The sequence below is a fragment of the Panthera leo genome, chromosome B4 (assembly GCF_018350215.1).
Source record: "Panthera leo isolate Ple1 chromosome B4, P.leo_Ple1_pat1.1, whole genome shotgun sequence".
Classification (NCBI taxonomy): domain Eukaryota; kingdom Metazoa; phylum Chordata; class Mammalia; order Carnivora; family Felidae; genus Panthera; species Panthera leo.
In genome coordinates this window covers 11781972-11800762 of record NC_056685.1, presented here as the reverse complement: position 1 = coordinate 11800762, position 18791 = coordinate 11781972, and the positions used below count along the sequence as shown (strand labels likewise).

Here is an 18791-nt window from a genome sequence, read left to right as displayed (position 1 = left end):
TGCACGCATGTGCTCTCTCTGTCTAAAAATAAACTTAAAAACAGTAATTTGGGGTATGAAAATATAAAAGGGATCTGTCCATCTGGGACAGATACCAGAGTTGGGGGCAGATTTTGAAGACTGTCCCTTTCCCAAATAACATTGGCATATTTGAGCTGGGATGATTGTGGGGCTGGCTCAGTAGAGGAGGTGGCCAGTCCCAGTCTCTTAAAAACATCCGAGGTGTTTTTAAGGCAGTGTGACAGACTGACTTCTGGGAGCGTTCTGATGTGGGGTTTTGGGTATCCCACGGGACAAGGACTCATATTTTTTGAGTTAATAACCTAATTTGCACATGTTGAGTGGCTCACGAGGGTCCCCGAATCTAGAAGTATAAAATGGTAGTCAGTAGTTTCTCTCTCATCTCTGACACCCACCCACCCATTTCCCACCTACTCTTCAAGTAGCTCCTGTTACTAGTTTCTTATAAGTGTTTAATGAGTATTTTCATCCAAGAAAGAATTCACACTTGTATATTGACTGTGTTCTTTTACGCAAATGGCAGCCCACTCTATACACTTTGCTATACTTTGACTTTATTCACAAATAGATCTTGAGGATCTTTCCATATCAATGCAGATCAAGTTGCCTTAAAGAGCTGCATAGTGTATTCCATTGTATGCATGTCACCGTGTGTGTGTGTGTGTATATATATATATATATATATATACATACATATATATATACACATATATATTTATTAAATATAATTTATTGTCAAATTGGTTTCCATACAACACCCAGTGCTCAACCCAACAGGTGCCCTCCTCAATGCCCATCACCCATTTCCCCCTCTCCCCCACCCCCATCAAACCCTAGTTTGTTCTCTGTATTTAAGTTCTCTGTTCTCCCTCTCTGTAACTTTTTTTTTTCCCTTTCCCCTCCCCCATGGTATTCTGTTAAGTTTCTCAGGATCCACATATGAGTGAAAACATATGGTATCTGTCTTTCTCTGCCTGATTTATTTCACTTAGCATAATACCCTCCAGTTCCATCCATGTTGCTGCAAATGGCCAGATTTCATTCCTTCTCATTGCCAAGTAGTATTCCATTGTGTATATAAACCACATCTTCTTTATCCATTTGTCAGTTGATGGACATTTAGGCTCTTTGCATAATTTGGCTATTGTTGAAAATGGTGCTATAAACTTTGGAGTACATGTGCCCCTATGCATCAGCACTCCTGTATCCCTTGGGTAAATTCCTAGCAGTGCTATTGCTGGATCATAGGGTAGTTCTATTTTTAATTTTTTGAGGAAACTCCACACTGTTTTCCAGAGTGGCTGCACCAGTTTGCATTCCCACCAACAGTGCAAGAGGGTTCCCATTTCTCCACATCCTCTCCAGCATCTATATAGTCTACTGATATGTTCATTTTAGCCACTCTGGCATGAGGTGGTATCTCAGTGTGGTTTTGATTTGTATTTCCCTGATGAGGAGTGACGTTGAACATCTTTTCGTGCACATGTTGGCCATCTGGATGTCTTCTTTAGAGAAGTGTTTATTCATGTCTTCTGCCCATTTCTTCCCTGGATTATTTGTTTTTTGGGTGTGGAGTTTGGTGAGTTCTTTATAGAGTTTGGATACTGGCCCTTTGATATGTCATTTGCAAATATCTTTTCCCATTCTGTAGTTTGCCTTTTAGTTTGGTTGATTGTTTCCTTTGCAGTGCAGAAGCTTTTTCTCTTCATGAGGTCCCAATAGTTCATTTTTGCTTTTAATTCCCTTGCCTTTGAGATGTATCAAGTAAGAAATTACGGTGGCTGAGGTCAAAGAGGTTTTTTTCCCGATTTTTCCTCTAGGGTTTTGATGGTTTCCTGTCTCACATTCTGGTCCTTCATCCATTTTGAGTTTATCTTTGTGTATGGTGTAAGAAAGTGGTCTAGTTTCATTATTCATGTTGCCATCCAGTTCTCCCAGCACCATTTGTTAAAGAGACTTGTCTTTTTTCCATTGGATATTCTTTCCTGCTTTGTCAAAGATTAGTTGGCCATATTTTTGTGGGTCAAGTCTGGGTTCTCTATTCCATTGATCTATGTGTGTGTTTTTGTGCCAATACCATGCTTTCTTGATGATTACAGTTTTGTAGTAGAGGCCAAAATCTGGGATTGTGATGCCTCCCACTTTGATCTTCTTCTTCAATATTACTTTGGCTATTTGGGGTCTTTTGTGATTCCATACAACTTTTAGGATTGCTTGTTCTAGCTTGGAGAAGAATGCTGGTGCAATTTTGATTGGGATTGCGTTGAATGTGTAGATTGCTTTGGGTAGTATTGACATTTTAACAATATTTATTCTTCCAATCTATGAGCATGGAATGTTTTTCCATTTCTTTGTATCTTCAATTTCCTTCATAAGCTTTCTATAGTTTTCAGCATACAGATCTTTTACATCTTTGGTTAGGTTTATTCCTAGGTATTTTATGGTTCTTGGTGCAGTTGTGAATGGGATCAGTTTCTTTAGTGTCACAATATATTTAATCAAGCTCTCTGTTAATAGGTGGTTGGGTTAATAGGTGGTTAATAGGACATTGCTATTACAGAATGCAGACATGTATGATATACATACCTGTATGTAGGATTGTAGGATTGCTGAGTCCAATTTTTAGCAAATACTATGTACCTAGTATAAAGCAGCTGCTGTGTTAGGTGCTAGACTTTCAACGTTGAGCAAAATACAAAGTCCCTGATCTCCTAAAGCTTATAGTCCTATTGTTGGTGATTGGCACAATCAAAAGACCCCATTAGTGACTTCATAATTTTTAATGGAAGCAAATGATCCAAAAAATAAATACAAAGAGAGAATCTGACCTCGACTTAAGGGTTAAGAAAGTCTTCTCTGCTGAATTGATACTGGAGCTAAAATGTGATGGATGAAGTGACCTCCTAGTTAATGTTGGGATCAGGGAGAGATGAGTGTAATCCAAAGGAGGACAGTCTGTGGAGAGAGGCCCTGTGTTAGCATAGTACATGGTGCATTTGAGGGCATGAAAGAAAGCTCCTGTGTCTGGAGCAAAGGGAGTAAGAAGGATGAGGCAAGAGCTTGAGGCAGTGCCAGACCTAATGAAGATTTGGGTTTTGTTCTGTGAATGGGAAGCCTTTTGTGTTCTGAAAGGAGGGGTGATGGGATCAAATTTACATTTGGAAGAAACCAACTGGATTGGAGGAAATCCAAATGATGTGGTGAGAACAGGTAGTGGTTATAAAGCTACCAGATAGTTGCTGGACTAGGGTAGAGGCAGTAGGGATGGAGTAAAGGAGGCAAATTGGAGAGTGATTTGGGAAATGAAATTAGTAGGTATTGCTGATGGTTTGGTGGGAAAGGAGGTGGGGGAGGGTCAAAGATAACTCGTGTGTTTCTGGCAGGTAAACCGCATGCCAGGACCAACACTGAGAAATGTAGGCAGGAAAGGTTTGGTGGAGGAATTCATATGGCAGATGTTGGACACACTGAGTTTCAGTGTATTTGAACCATCTGAGTCATTTTGAGCCAAGTGAGATCTGGAATAGGTGGTTGCATCTCTAAGTTTGGAGCTTTGAGAAGAGCTCTGAGTGGAGTATAGACCTTTGGGACTTAACAATAATTGGGTGTCCGTTGAGACTGAATATGAACGAAACTCCCAAGGGAGAGTACATAGGAAGAGCAGAGCATGGGCCCTAGGGTAGGACTAAGCCTTGTGGGATGCTAAACCTGGTTGAGAAGGAGCAGTCAGAGAGGGAAAGGGAAAACTAGGAGAGTCAAGGATACAGGGTATTTGCATAAGTATGAGTGATTGACAGAGCCAAAATCTGTTGAGAAGTCAAGTAAATTGATGACTGAAGAGCAACCTCTCTTTGGTGGTCTAAATGAGAACCTAAACTTCCCTAAAAGAGGGAGTAGGGTTATGGGGGATGAGTGAGGGTGGACAACTCTTTGATGAAGTTGGCCTGTGGATGGCTTAATACATATAAGGCTGCAGATGATAGGGCAGAGTAGTTGAGGGAAGGTGTCTTGTTGTATTTAAAGATGGCGGCCATTCTGTTCACACCACTTGGTCTTTGTTTTCCCACTCTGGAGACATTGCCTGCTCAAGTAGACTAAACTATCCAAGGGTAGGGACATCTATTTTATTTACTGTTGTATATTTGGTCCATTTTTTGTGGGCCTTAAACATTTGTTAAATGAAAACTGTTTCTCATCCAGAGATATCTAATGTCCAGAGAGATCTCTGTCTCTTTCTGATTTTCTAAACTATCTAAAATCCATACACAGTAAAATTTGCTCTCTTTATATGCTGTTACAAATTTTGATAAATGCCCATGGTTGTATAATGACAACTACAACCACAGTGCCGAAAAGTGCCATCACTGCAAAGAGCCTCACTTCTGCCGTTTTTTGGTCAGACCCTTCCCTAACCTGAACTTGTGGGAACCACTGAATTGTCCTCCAACACTAGTTGTGCATTTTCCAGAATGCCGTATGAGTAGAATGAGTAGAATCATATAGTACGTTGCTTTTTTTTTTTTTTTAGTTTGGTTGCTTTTACTTAGCATAATGCACTTGAAATTTGTTTGTTTTGTATTTATTCATTTTTTTTTAATTGCTGAGTATTCCATTGTAGGGAGGTACCACGGTTTTAATGATCTGGTCCTCAGTTGAGAAGAGACTTTAAGTTCACGATTTTAGGCTATCGGAGCATCCATAAAGATCCATGTACAAGTTTTTGTATGAACGTCAATTTCAGTACGTTTTGGGTAAATACCTAGGATAGGTTCACTGGGCTAGAAGGTAGGTATATGTTTAACTTGGTAAGAAGCTACAAAATTGTTTTTGAGAGTGGCTGTGATGTTTATTTGCATTAGCAATATACGAGAGCTCCAACTGTTCTTCTCAGTACTTTGTATGGTCAGAAAATATAGACATTCTAATCGGTGTGTGGTGGTATCTCATTGTATGTTTTGTTTGTTTGTTTGTTTTAGATTCCACATGTAAATGAGATCATGGTATTTGTCCTATTCTAACTTATTTTGCTTAGCATAATGCTCTCAAGGTCCATCCTTCGTCAGTTGTTGCAAATGGCAGGTCTAAATAATCCTTTGTTGTATATATACACCACAGTTTCTTTATCCCTTTATCTGTCAATGGACATGTAGGTTGTTTCTGTATCTTGGCTCTTGTGAAAACTGTTGCACTGAATTTTGTGAGTGCAGATAGCTCTTTGAGATACTGAGTTCATCCAATTTGGGTTCATACCCAGAGGTGGGATTGCTGGACCTCATGGTAGTTCTATTTTTAATTTTCTGAGGAAGTTCTACATTGTTTTCCTTAGTGGCTGCACCAGTTTACATTCATATTAACAGCGTATGAGGGACCTACTTCTTCTCCACACCTTGCCAACACATGGTATCTTCTAGTTTTTGGATAATAATTGTCTTAACAAGCTTGAGGTGCAACCTCATGGTGCTTTTGGTTTGCATTTCCCTGATGAGAGTGATGTTGAACATCTTTCCATATGTGTTGGCCATCTGTATGTCTCTGGAAAAGTGTCTAGTCAGGTACTTTGCCCATTTTTAAATTGGATTGTTTTTTGGTGTTATGGGAGTTCTTTATGTTTTGGATATTAACCCCCTATTGGATAGATCATTTGAAAATATTTTCTCTCATCCAGTAGGTTGCCTTTTGATTTGGTTCACTGTGCAAAAGGCTTTAGTTTTATGTAGTCTCATTTTTTTTATTATTTTTAAAAAAATTTTTTTCAACGTTTATTTATTTTTGAGACAGAGAGAGACAGAGCATGAACAGGGGAGGGGCAGAGACAGAGGGAGACACAGAATCTGAAACAGGCTGCAGGCTCTGAGCGGTCAGCACAGAGCCCGATGCGGGGCTCGAACTCACGGGCCGTGAGATCATGACCTGAGCCGAAGTCCCGAAGTCAGACGCTTAACCGACCAAGCCACCCAGGCGCCCCTAGTCTCATTTTTAAAATTTCTGCTTTTGTTGCTTTTGTCTGAGGAGACTGATGGAAAAATATACTGTTCAGATTGATGTCTAGGAGTTTACTGCTTATGTTTTCTTTTAGGACTTATATAGTCTCAGGGCTTACATTTAGACTTTTTAATCCATTTAGAGTTTATTTTTGTATATGGTATAAGAAAGTAGTCCCGTTTCATTCTTTATGTTACTGTTCAGTTTTTCCAACACTACTTATTGAAGAAACCATCTTTTCTCTGTAGTGTATTCTTGCCTTCTCTTTTGTAGATTAATTAACCACATATGTGTGTGTTTATTTCTGGGCTGTCTATTCTGTTCTTTTGATCTGTGTGTCTATTATTGTGCTTGTACCATACTGTTTTGATTACTATAGATTAGTATGAGATGTGGGAAGATGATACGTCCAGCTTTGTCATTCTTTATCAAGATGGCTTTGGCTATTCATGGTCTTTTGTGGTTCCATACAAATTTTGGGATTGTTCTGTTTCTGTGAAAAAGTGCTGTTGGTGTTTTGATATGAATTAGATTACATGTGTAAATTTCTTTGGATAGTATGGACATTTTAACAATACTTAGTTTTCCATTCCATGAGCATGGTATGTCTTTCCATTAATTTGTGTTCAACTTATTTCATCAGTGCCTTATAATTTTCACAGTATAGACGTTTCAACTTCTTGGTTAAATTTATTCCTAGGCATTTTACTGTTTTTGGTGTGACTATAAGTGGGGTTGTTTTCTTAATTTTTCTTATTGTTCATTATTAGTGTATAGAAATGCAACAGATGCCTGTATATTAATTTTGCGTATTAGGGTTTTCTATATTTAATGTCCTATCATTTGCAAATAGGGAAAGTTGTACTTCTTCCTTAACAATTTGGATGCCTTTTGTTTCTTGTCTAATTTCTCTGGCTAGGACTTCCGGTACTACGTTGAATAAAAGTGACAAGAGTGGTATCCTTGTCTTGTTCCTGATTATAGGGGAAAAGCCTTCAGTTTTACGTTGTTGAATATGATGTTAGCTGTGGTTTTTCATACATGGCCTTTATTATGTTGAGGTATGTTGCTTTACTCAGTTTGTTGAAATTCTTTATCATAAATGGATGTTGAATTTTGTCAAATGCTTTCTCTGCATCTATCGAGATAATCTTGTTTTTATTCTTTTTGTTAACGTGGTGTATCATGTTCAGTTTTGTGGGTATTGGATCATCCCTGGAATAAATCCCACTTGATTGTGGTGAATGGTCCTTCTAATTAATTTTTGAATTGAGTTTGCTAATAATTTGTTGAGGATTTTTGCATCTATGTTCATCAAGGATATTGGCCTATTGTTTTTTTAATTTATTTTTATTTTTTTTGTTGTTGTTTGTAGTGTCTTTGGTTTGATATCAGAGCAATGCTAATCTTGTAGAATGGATTTGGAAAACTTCCTTTACTATTTTTGAATAGTTTGAGAAGGATAAGTATTAACTCTACTTTATTTTTTTTTAAGATTATTCTAAATGTTTTATTTATTATTTTGAGAGATAGAATGAGTGGGGGTGGAACAGAGAGAGGGGGAGATAGATTCTGAAGCAGGCTCCAGGCTCCGAGCTGTCAACACAAAGCCCGATGCAGGGATCTAACTCAGCAACCGTGAAATCATGACTTGAGCTGAAGTCAGACATGTAACTGAATGAGCCACCCAGGTGCCCCTAACTGTAAATGTTTGGTAAAATTCACCTGTGAAAGTGTCTGGCCCTGGACTTTTGTTTGGGAATTTTTTTTATTACTGAGTTAGTTTCATAACTGAGTCTGTTCAGATTTTCTGTTTCTTCCTGATTCAGTCTTGGAAGTTGGTATGTTTTTGGGAACTTCTCTGTTTGTTTTAGGTTTTCCAATTTGTTGGTATATTATCGTTGGTAGTATTCTTACCCTTTGTATGTTTGTAGTGTTAGTTGCAACTTTTGTTTCATTTCTGAATGTAAGTCTTCTTTTTTCCTTGATTTGGTTAAAGATTTATTAGTTTTGTTTATGTTTTCAAAGAACCAGTTCTTAGTTTGATTGATCTTTTCTATTGTAATTTTAGTCTCCATATCCTTTATTACTCCTCTGATCTTTATTTCCTTCCATCTACCAACTTAGGGCTTTGTTCTTCTTTTTCTAGTTGCTTTAGGTATAAAGTTAGATTGTTCGAGATTTTTATTTTCTTTTGACATAGGCCTGTGTTGATATAAACATCTCCCTTGGAAATGCTTTTGCTATGTTTCCTGGATTTTGGAACATTGTGTCTGTAATTTCATCTGTCTCTAGGTGTTTTTTGATTTCCTTTTTGATTTCTTTGCTGACCCATGGGCAGGTTAGTAGCATATTGTTATGCCTTCATGTATTTGTTTTTTTCCAATTTTTTCTTATAATTTCTAGTTTCATACTTCTGATGTCAGAAAAGATGCTTGATAGGAATTTAGTCCTCTTAAATTTATTGAGACTTATTTTGTGGCCTAACTTGTGATCTATACTGGAGAATGTTCCATGTGTACTTGAAGAGATTGTATATTCTGTTGTTGGATGAAATGTTCTATATATGTCTGTTGAGTCCATCTGGCCAAACATGTCATTCAAAGCCACTGTTTCCCTATTGGTTTTCTGTCTGGTTGATGTATCAATACTGTGAATGGGGTGTTGAAGACTCTCAGTGTATTACTGTCAATTTCTTTTATGTCTATTAATATTTGCTTGATGTATTTATGTGCTCCTATGTTAGGTGTATAGGTATTTATAATTGTTATGTCCTTTTATTGGATTGATTTCTTTATCATTATGTAATGCCCTTCTTTGCCTCTTGTGACAGTCTTTGTTTCAAAGTCTGTTTTGTCTACTAAGTATTGCTACCTTGACTTTTTTTTTAATTTCCATTTGCATGGAATATCTTTTTTCCATTCCTCCACTTTCAGTCTGTAGATGTCTTTAGCTATGAAGTGCATCTCTTATAGGCAGCATATAGATGAGTCTTACTTTTTTGAACCATTCTGTCACCTTATGTCTTTTTATAGGAGCATTTAGATGACTTACATTTAAAGTAACTCTTAGTAGCTATGCGCTTCCATTTTGTTGACTAGTGGGTTTTTTTTGTAGAATTTTATTTTTTCAAGTATAATTAACCTATAGTGTGATATTTGTTTTAGGTGCGCAATATGATTCAGCAATTCTATACATTCCTCAGTATTCATCATGATAAGTGTACCCTTAATTGTCTTTAATACACGCAGTCCCTCACCCTACTTTTCTTTGACAGCAACTCGTTTGGTATCTGTATTTAAGAGACTTTTTTTCTTCTCTGTTTTTGTTTGGTGGTTTTGTTTCTTAAATTCCATATATGCGTGAAATCGTATGGTATTTGTTTTTCTTGGACTGATTAATTTCATTTAGCATTACACCCTCTAGATCCATCCACGTTGTTGTAAATGGCAAGATATCCTTTTTATGACTGAGTGATACTCCTTTGAATATATATACCCCCACATCATCATCTTTTTTTTTAATATTTTATTTATTTTTGAGAGAGACAGAGTGGGAGCAGGAGAGGGTCAGAGAGAGAGGGAGAGAGAGAATGCCAAGCGGACTCCATACTGTCAGCGCAGAGCCTGATGTGGGGCTTAAACCCACAAACCAGGAGATCATGACCTGAGCCAAAGTTGGACACTTAACCAACTGAGCCACCCAGGTGCCCCTACCCCACATCTTCTTTATCCATTTGTCTATGGATGGACACTTGCATTGCTTCTGTATCTTGACTATTATAAATAATGCTGCAGTAAACCTATATATCTTTTCAAATTAGTGTTTTTGTTTTCTTTGGGTAAATACTCAATAGTGGAAGTACTGGATCATATGGTAATTCTATTTTTACTTTTTGGAGAAACCTTACCTCCTTACTATGTTCCACAATGGCCGCATCAATTTGCAGTCCTTCTAACAGTGCATCAGGGGTCCTTTTCTTCCACATCCTTACCAATACATGTTATTTCTTGTCTTGTTGATTTTAGCCATTCTGACAGGTGTAAAGTGATGCCTTTTTTGGTTTTACTTTGCATTACCCTAATGCTGAATGATATTGAACATCTTTTCATGTGTCTAGTGACCATTTGTATATCATCTTTGGGAAAAAAAGTCTATTCAGGTTCTTTGCCCATTTAAAAAAATTTTAATTAAAAAAATTTAAGTTGATTTATTTATTTGAGGGGGGTGCAGAGAGAGGGAGAGACAGGATTTTTTTTTTAATATGAAATTTATTGTCAAATTGGTTTCCATACAACACCCAGTGCTCATCCCAACAGGTGCCCTCCTCAATGCCCATCACCCACCCTCCCCTCCTTCCCACCCCCCATTGACCCTCAGTTTATTCTCAGTTTTTAAGAGTCTCTTATGCTTTGGCTCTCTCCCTCTCTGGAAAGTGTTATGCTAAGTGAAATAAGTCATACAGAGAAAGACAGGTACGATATGTTTTCACTCTTATGTGGATCCTGAGAAACTTAACAGAAGACCGTGGAGAGAGGGGAAGGAAAAAAAAAAAAAGTAAGAAAGAAAAAAAAGAAAAAAAAAGTTAGGGTGACAGGATTCTAAGCAGGCTCCATGCCGTCAGTGCAGAGCCCAATGCAGGCTCCATCTCTGTGAGATCATGACCTGAGCTGAGATCAAGAGTCAGATGCTTAATTGAATCACTTAGGTGTGCCCCGTCTTTGCCCATTTTTAAGTTGGATTATTTGCTTTTTTTGTGTTGAGTTGTGGAAGTTCTTTATATATTTTGGATGCTAACCCTTATTTGGATATATCATTAGCAAATATCTATTTCATTCAGTAGGTTTCCATTTTGTTGTTTCCTTTGCTGTGCAAAAGTTTTTTGTGTTGATGTAGTCCCAGTGGTTTAATTTTGCTTTTGTTTCCCTTGCCAGAGGAGACCTATCTAGAAAGATGTTTCTCTTGCCAATGTCAGAGGAATGATTGCCTATATTTTCTTCTAGGAATTTTATGGTTTCAGGTTTCACTTAACCCAGTTTGAGTTTGTCTTTGTATATGGTGTTTTGTAGTTACTCTGTTGCTTTCTTCTCTTGCTCTTTTTTTTTTTTTTTTTCTTTCCTTTGTGCTTTGATGACTGTACTGTTATGCTTGGATTGCTTTCTCTTTATTATTTGTGTATCTATTTGAAGGTTTTTTGGTTTGTGGTTACCATGAAATTTATATATAACATCCTATGTATATAACAGTCTATTTTTTTTAATTTTTAAATTTTTTGAGAGAGGGAGAAAGCACTTATGCAAGAGAGAGTGGGGGGAGGGGGAGAGAGAGTGACAGACCAGGTGAAGCCTGATTCAGGGCTCAAACCCACAGACTGAGACCATGACCCGGACTGAAGTCCAGAGTTAGATGCTTGTTGGTGGGAATGCAAACTGGTGCAGCTGCTCTGGAAAACAGTGTGGAGGTTCCTCAAAAAATTAAAAATAGAACTACCCTACAACCCAGCAATAACATTACTAGGAATTTATCTAAAGGATACAGGAGTGCTGATTCATAGGGGCACATGTACCCCAATGTTTATAGCACTGCTTTCAACAATAGCCAAATTATGGAAAGAGCCCAACTGCCCATCAGCTGACAAATGGATCAAGAAGGTTTATATATACAATGGAATAGTACTTGGCAATGAGAAAGAATGGAATCTTCCATTTACAATAACGTGGATGTAACTGGAGGGTGTGAGGCTAAGTCAGAGAAAGAAAGATTTTATATGTATTCACTCATATGTGGAATTTGAGAAACTTCACAGAAGACTATGGGTGAAGGGAAGGGAAAAAATAGTTACAAACAGAGAGGGAGGCAAACCTTAAGAGATTCTAAATACAAAAACTGAGGGTTAATGAGGCGGGTGGGGGAGAGGGGAAAATGGGTGATGGGCATTGAGGAGGGCAATTGTTGGGATGAGCCCTGGGTGTTGTATGTAAGCGATGACTCATGGGAATCTACTCTCAAAGCCAAGAGCACACTGTATACGCTGTATGTTAGCTAACCTGACAATAAATGATATTTTAAAAAAAGAGTTCGATGCTTAACTGAGCCACCCAAGCGCCCCTAGAACAGTCTATTTTAGGTTGTTGGTTCCTTAAGGTCTAACACATTCTAAGAGCACTATGTTAAAATCTCCCCACGTTTTAGGTAATTTGTGTCCTATATTACATGTTTTTATTTTGTGTATCCCTTAAATAATTGTTGTAGATCTACCTGATTTTGCTGTTTTTTTTTTAAACCTTTATGCTAACTTTATAAGTAGTGGATATAATATCTTTACCCTTTTTTTAATTTAAAAACATTTTTTTAATGTTTATTTTTGAGAGAGAGAGACAGACAGAGTGTGAGTGGGGGAGGGGTGGAGAGAGAAGGAGACACACAGAATTCGAAGCAGGTTCCAGGCTCTGAGGGTGTCAGCACAGAGCCTGATGCGGGGCTCAAACTCATGAACTATGAGATCATGACTTTAGCCTGAGTCGGACATTGAACTGACTGAGACACCCAGGTGCCCCTATCTTTATTCTTGTTTGCATTTATCAATGGGAGTTTTTTTCTCCCACAGTTTTCTTATGCTTGTTTATGGCCTTTTCTGCTTAAAGTACCTGTAACATTTCTGTAAGGCCACTTTAGTGGTGATGAACTCCTTTATCTTTGGCCTGTCTGGGAAACTCTTTGTCTCTCTGATTCTGAATGGTAACCTTGCCAGGTAGAGTAGTCATGGTTGTAGTGTTTTCTTCTTTGAGCACATAGATTATACCTTGCTCTACTCCCTTCTCGCCTATAAAGTTTCTGCTGAAAAAACCTCATGGTCTTACGGGTGTTCTCTTGTACATGACCAGTTGCTTTGTTCTTGATGCCTTTAATGTTCTCTTTTTATCTTTCACTCTTGACCTTATAATTATTATGTGTCTTGGTGTGAATATATCTGGATTCATCTCATTTGTGGCTGTCTATAATTCTTGGCTCTGGATATTTGTTTCCTTCACCAGGTTAGAGAAGCTTTCAGCTGTTATTTCTTCAAATAAGTTTTCTGCCCATTTCGCTTCTCTTTCTGGGAACTGTACAATGGGAATGTTAATCTGCTTGATGTTATCTCAGAGGTCCCTTAAAATATCTTCATTTTTTAAAATTTGTTTTTCTTGTTGCTGTTCCTCTTGGATGATTTCCACCACCCTGTCTTCCAGATCGCCGCTCAGTTCTTCTGTATCCTTTAATATGCAGTTAAATCCTTCCAGTAGGTTTTTCATTTCAGTTATTGTATTCTTCAGCTCTGATTGTTTTTTATATTTTCTCTTTGTTGAAGTTCTCACTGTGTTCATCCATTCTTCTTCCAAGCTTGGTGAGCATCTTTGTGATGATTACTTTGGCTACCCTATCAGGTACGTTGTTTATCTTCATTTCATTTGGTTCTTTCTTAGGTTTTGTTGTCTTCTTGCATTTGGAACATTCTCCTCTGCCACCTCATTTTGCCTGGCTCTGTGTGTGTTTCTGTGTAGATCAGCTACATCTCCTGGTCTCGAAGGGTTGGCCTTATGTAGAAGGAGTCCTGTGGAGCCCAGAAGTGCAGTTCCACTGGTCATCAGAACCAGGTGTCCCGGGGTGTCCCCTTTGTGGGTACATGCACCCTCCTGTTGTGGCTAGGCTGAGACATGTGGGCATGCTGGTGGGTGGGGCTGATGAGTGAAGCTGGCTCAGAGTTTCACCTGTGGTTGCTGTGTGCACTGTTGAGTAGGGCTTCGTCCCCTAGCCCTAGGCAGGGGCCGCTTTGGTGGAGCCCTGGTTCTGAGGTCATTACCCACATCTGGGGAGACAGGAGCCACTTTGTGGGGGTGCTGGTTCTAGTTGAGACCACCTACTAGGTATGGCAGGGTAGGAGCTGAATTGGGGGGGCATATCTGCCACAGCAGGAGCTGATTGGGGGGGGGGGTACTGATTTTGGCCAAGGATGTGGGCTGGGTGTGGTGGGTGGGAGCTGGTTCTGCTAAGGCCACCAGCCAGATATGGAGTGGCAGGAGCCACATTAGAGGGTGGGGTGGGTGGGTTGGACAGGGCATGTTTGGGGTGCAATGCAGGGGTGACACAAGCAGTGCTAGCAAGGTAGATGGAAAGTGTCAGAAGTGGTGTCCATCCATGTCAGGCTAGCTAGGCCGAAGGAGGGCAAGAAAAATGGCACGTGCCAGCACTTAACGTTCCCGGATAAAATTCCTGCAGATCCGAGCCTCTCTGGCACATGCCCTAAAGTTGGTCAGTTCCTGTCCTTCATGTATGGCCCAGGTGCTTTTCCAGCTGTTGCCTCTGTGCTGGGTCTTGGAGCAAGTGAGTTCGTGCATGGGCCCTTTAAGAGTGGAGTCTTAGTTTTCTAAAGCCTTTCTGTTCTCCTGGAGTTAAGTTCTACTGATTTTTCTAAAGCCAGACACTATGGTAGCTCATCTTGGTGCAGGCCCAAGTGGGGTTTGAACCCCTCACCTCTCATGGAGGACTTCAATCCCTGTACTGGTCCTTCTGCTTGTGGGTTGCCATGCTAGGGGTGTGGGTCCTGATCAGACTGTCTGCCTCTTCTATGCTTCTTGATGTGGCCTTTTCTTTATACCTTTGGCTGTGGAAGAGCTGTTCTGCTAGTCTTTAGGTTATTCTTAGACTCGTTCTACATGTAGTTGTAGACTTGGTGTGTTTGTGGAATGAGGTGAGCTCAGGATCTTCCTATTCTGCCATCTTTTTTTTTTTTTTAAGTTTATTTATTTTGAGAGAGAGGGAGGGAGAGAGAGGGAGGGAGGGAGGGGCAGAGAGTGAGAGAGCGAGCGGTGGGGAGAGAGAATCCCAAGCAGGCTTCTCACTGTTAGCGTGGAGCCCATTGTGGGGCTCTAACCCACAAATCGTGAGATCAGAACTTGAACCAAAGTTGGATGCTTAACCAGGTGAGCCACCCAGGCTCCACCTATTCTGCCATCTTGATCTTCATCCCACATTGTGTCCTTGATATCACCGTTTACTTTGACAAATATATTCATTAATATAATTGAGTTTTAGTTGTTTCTAATACTTCTATTTTTTAGCTTTTATAGAAGTCAGTGTAATTTGCTTACCACTGTTAAGTTACTACAGTGTTCTGTTTTTGTCTATATATTTACCTTCATGAGTTTCATACTTGTTTGTACTCCTAGGTTTCTGTTAAGCATCTTTTATTTCAACTTGAAGAATTTTTTTTTTTTTTTTGTAAGGCAGGTGGTGAACTCTTGAAGCTCTTTTTGGTCTCAGGAAGTCTTTATCTCACTTTCATTTTTGAAAGTTAATACTCTTGGCCATTTGTTTGTTTCAGTACTTTGAATTTGAATATATCATCCTGCTTTTTTTTTTTTTTTTTTTTTTTTTTTGGCCTGCAAGTTTTCTGCTAAAAAGTCCTCTGATAGTCTTTTTGGGGAGGAGGTATATCAAGTCACTTTTGTTGTTGTTGCAACTTTGAAAATTCTCCCTTTCACTTTTGACAGTATGATAGTAATGTGTCTTTGTATGGGTCTCTTTAGGTTTATCTTACTGGTGTTCTTAAATTTCTTTTTTTCTCAATGTTTATTTTTGAGAGAGTGAGCGGGGGAGGGATAGAGAGAGAAGGAGACAGAGGATCTGAAACAGATTCTGTGTTGAGAGCAGAGAGCTTGATGAGGGGCTTGAACCCACCAACTGTGATATCATGACCTGAGCTGAAACTGGGTGCTTACCCCACTGAACCACCCAGGCACCCCTATCTTATTGGTGTTCTTGAGATATCCTGGATCTAGGTGTCTGTTTCCTTGCCCAGGTTTGGGAAATTCTCAGCCATTATTTCTTTCAGTGAATTCTCCCTTTCTCTCTCTCTTGTCCTTTTGGGACTCCCATAATATATATCAGTTGGTCTTCTTGATAGTCTCTTAAGCTATCTTTGCTTTTCTTAATTTTTTATTGTTGATCTTTTGATTAGATGATTTCTGCTCACCTATATTCAAGTTTACTAATCCTTTCTTCCACTCCTTATGTTCTACTATTGAACCACTCTATTGAAATTTTCAGTTCAGTTACTGTATTCTTTAGCTCGAGGATTCCTATCTGGTACTTCTTTAATATTTAAAATAGCATACAGATCCTATACGTATTTTGTTGGATTTATACCTCATGATTCTATTTATTTGGTGTTATAAACAATGGTACTCTTTTTAATGTTTTTATTTCTAATTGTCTTATTGCTTGTCTATAGAAATACAATTGATTTTTTTTTTCATATTAACCTTCTAACCCACAGTCTTGGTAATCTCACTAGTTCTAAAAGCTTTTTGTAGATTCCATTTTCTGTGTAAATGATGATGTTGTCATTGAAGAGTTTTATTTCTTCCTTTCTAGTCTGTATGCTTTTTGTTCTTACTGTCTAGGGTTTAACATATGAGCTGTGTAGCAATGGTGAGTGGACTGCCTATTTTAAGTATGTTAGGTACAGTTCTGTGGGTTTTGTTTTTTGTTTTTTGTTTTTGTTTTGTAGATAGGTTTTATCAGGTTAAGGACATTCGCTTCTATTTCTAGTTAGCTAAGAATTTTAACCAGGAGTTGGAAGTTTAGTATGCTTTCTGCACCTTAGATGATCATGAGATTTTTCTTTAGTTAATAAAGTGAACTGCATTGATAGTCAAATTCTGAACTACACTTACATTTTCAGGATAAGATCTATTTACATATTGATGGACTTATTCTGCTAATATTTTGTTGAGCTTTTACACCTTAAAAAAATTTTTTTTTTGTTGTTTTTCAGAGAAAGCGAGAGAGAGAGAGAGAGAGAGAGAGAGAGAGAGAGAGGCAGAGAGATACCCCATGCAAGTGGGGCAGGGGCAGAGAGGGAGACACAGAATACCAAGCAGACTCCAGGCTCTGAGCTGTTAGCACAGAGCCTGACACAGGGCTTGAACTCACAAGCCATGAGATCATGACCTGAGTAGAAGTCAGATGCTCAACTGATTGAGCCACCCAGGCTCCCCTACACCTTTTTATGAGGAATATTTATAGTTGTCTTGTAACCACAGAAGGGTATCAGGATAATCCTAACTTCACAAAATGAGTTTTGTTCCCCCCTCTTCTTGAATGAGATTTTAGATAAGATGTTTTGGATGAGATTGTGTAGAGTTGGCGATTTTTTTTTTGTTGTTGTTAAATATTGATTAGTTTTCTACGGGTCCCATAACAAAATGCTGTACAAGGGGTGGTTTAAACAACAATTTTTTTCTCTGGCAGCCCTGGAGGCTGGAAGTTAAGATCAAGGTGCCATCAGGGTTGGGGTTCTCTGAGGCATCCCTTCTTGGCTTGCAGATAGCTGTACTCTTGCTGCCTATTCACATGTTACTCTGTGTGTGTGAGCATCGCTGGTGTCTTGCCATGCATCTGTGATCTCCTCTACTTATAAGACACTAGTCAGGTGGGATTCGGGCACACTCTAATGGCCTTGTTTTAACTTAATGACTTCTTTAAAGGCCTCGTCTCCAAAAACAGTCCTATTCTGAGGTAGTGTGGGTTAGGGCTTCAATATAGGAATTTTTCAATGAATAATCTGGTCCTGGAGTTTTCTTTTGTTGGAAGGCTTTAAACTATTCATCAAATTTCTTTGATAGGTCAGTTCAGGTTACCTATTTCTACTTGCCTATATCACAATGACCGGGCAGACCTGAGACTTGGTTGGCCTTAGGACAAGGTGGGTGAGAAAAAAGAAAGAAGAAATCCAGAGACTTACTCCATACTCTGTGGTATGCTGTGTCCCCTTTCCTGGGTCTTCTGGATGGGAGTTAGGAATTTGTCCTGGAGTTGGTGCTGCCCCGTTGCATGATTCAGCCTCCTTTGGTTCAGGTTTCATTGTCTCTATTTGCTTAGTTTTTAGAGTCATCAGGTAGTTGCTTTTTGTCTTCTGTGCAGAGACTTTCTTTGTCATCACCAGGAGTCATAGGCTGCGTTCAGCTTACTTTTATCCTGAATGGCACCGGAAGTCGATGTTTCTATTTGGGCCCATTAGGGACATCTGGTCAAGCTTGGGTCAGACCTACTGCAGGGAGGGAAAGAACAGCATTTACTTGATTTTCTCATGATCAAAAGCAAATAGAAATGGGAAAGAGGATCTTTAGTTTTTAAACTGAGTTTTGAGTCTGCAATGAATCAAGAATCGTAAAATCAAGACAATACCACATCAGAACTCGAAAAGTGAGTCTCTTAAAAGTTAGTTGCAATGCAGGATCTGAAACCTTATCAATGAAATGTTTGCATTCCTACCTACAGGAAAGTCTGTCTTTAGTCTGTCTTGTACTTTATTTATATAAATAAGTGTTTATTTTTGAGAGAGTGAGCAGGGGAGGGACAGAGAGAGGGGGAGAGAGAATCCCAAGCAGGCTTTGTGATGTCAGCACAGAGCCCGATGTGGGGCTTGACCTCATGAACCACGAGATCATGACCTGAGCTGACACCAAGAGTTGGACACTTAACCAACTGAGCCACCCATACGCCCCCTGTCTTGCACTTTAAATGAATTTTTTTAAACCCGTGTGTGATTTTGTAATGTGATGAATTGACTATATGGAAAATCAGTTCACAGAGTGACACAGATCTTGCAGATTGACTTTTAATTGTATTTAAAAATCCTAATATCACCATAGATCTCGTGAAGAAAGTCTTTTAGCCCTGGGAAAATGTCAGGCACACAGTGTTAAGTTGGCCAAAATTCCAATTTTTGCTTGAAATTTGAATTT

General features: G+C 38.9%; 1 protein-coding gene across 9 annotated transcripts in view; it reads left to right on the top strand.

The window, feature by feature from the left end:
* CCDC3 (coiled-coil domain containing 3) overlaps positions 1-18791 on the top strand; it is a 142691-nt gene that overhangs the window by 30501 nt on the left and 93399 nt on the right. The gene's annotated exons all lie outside the window — the stretch shown is intronic.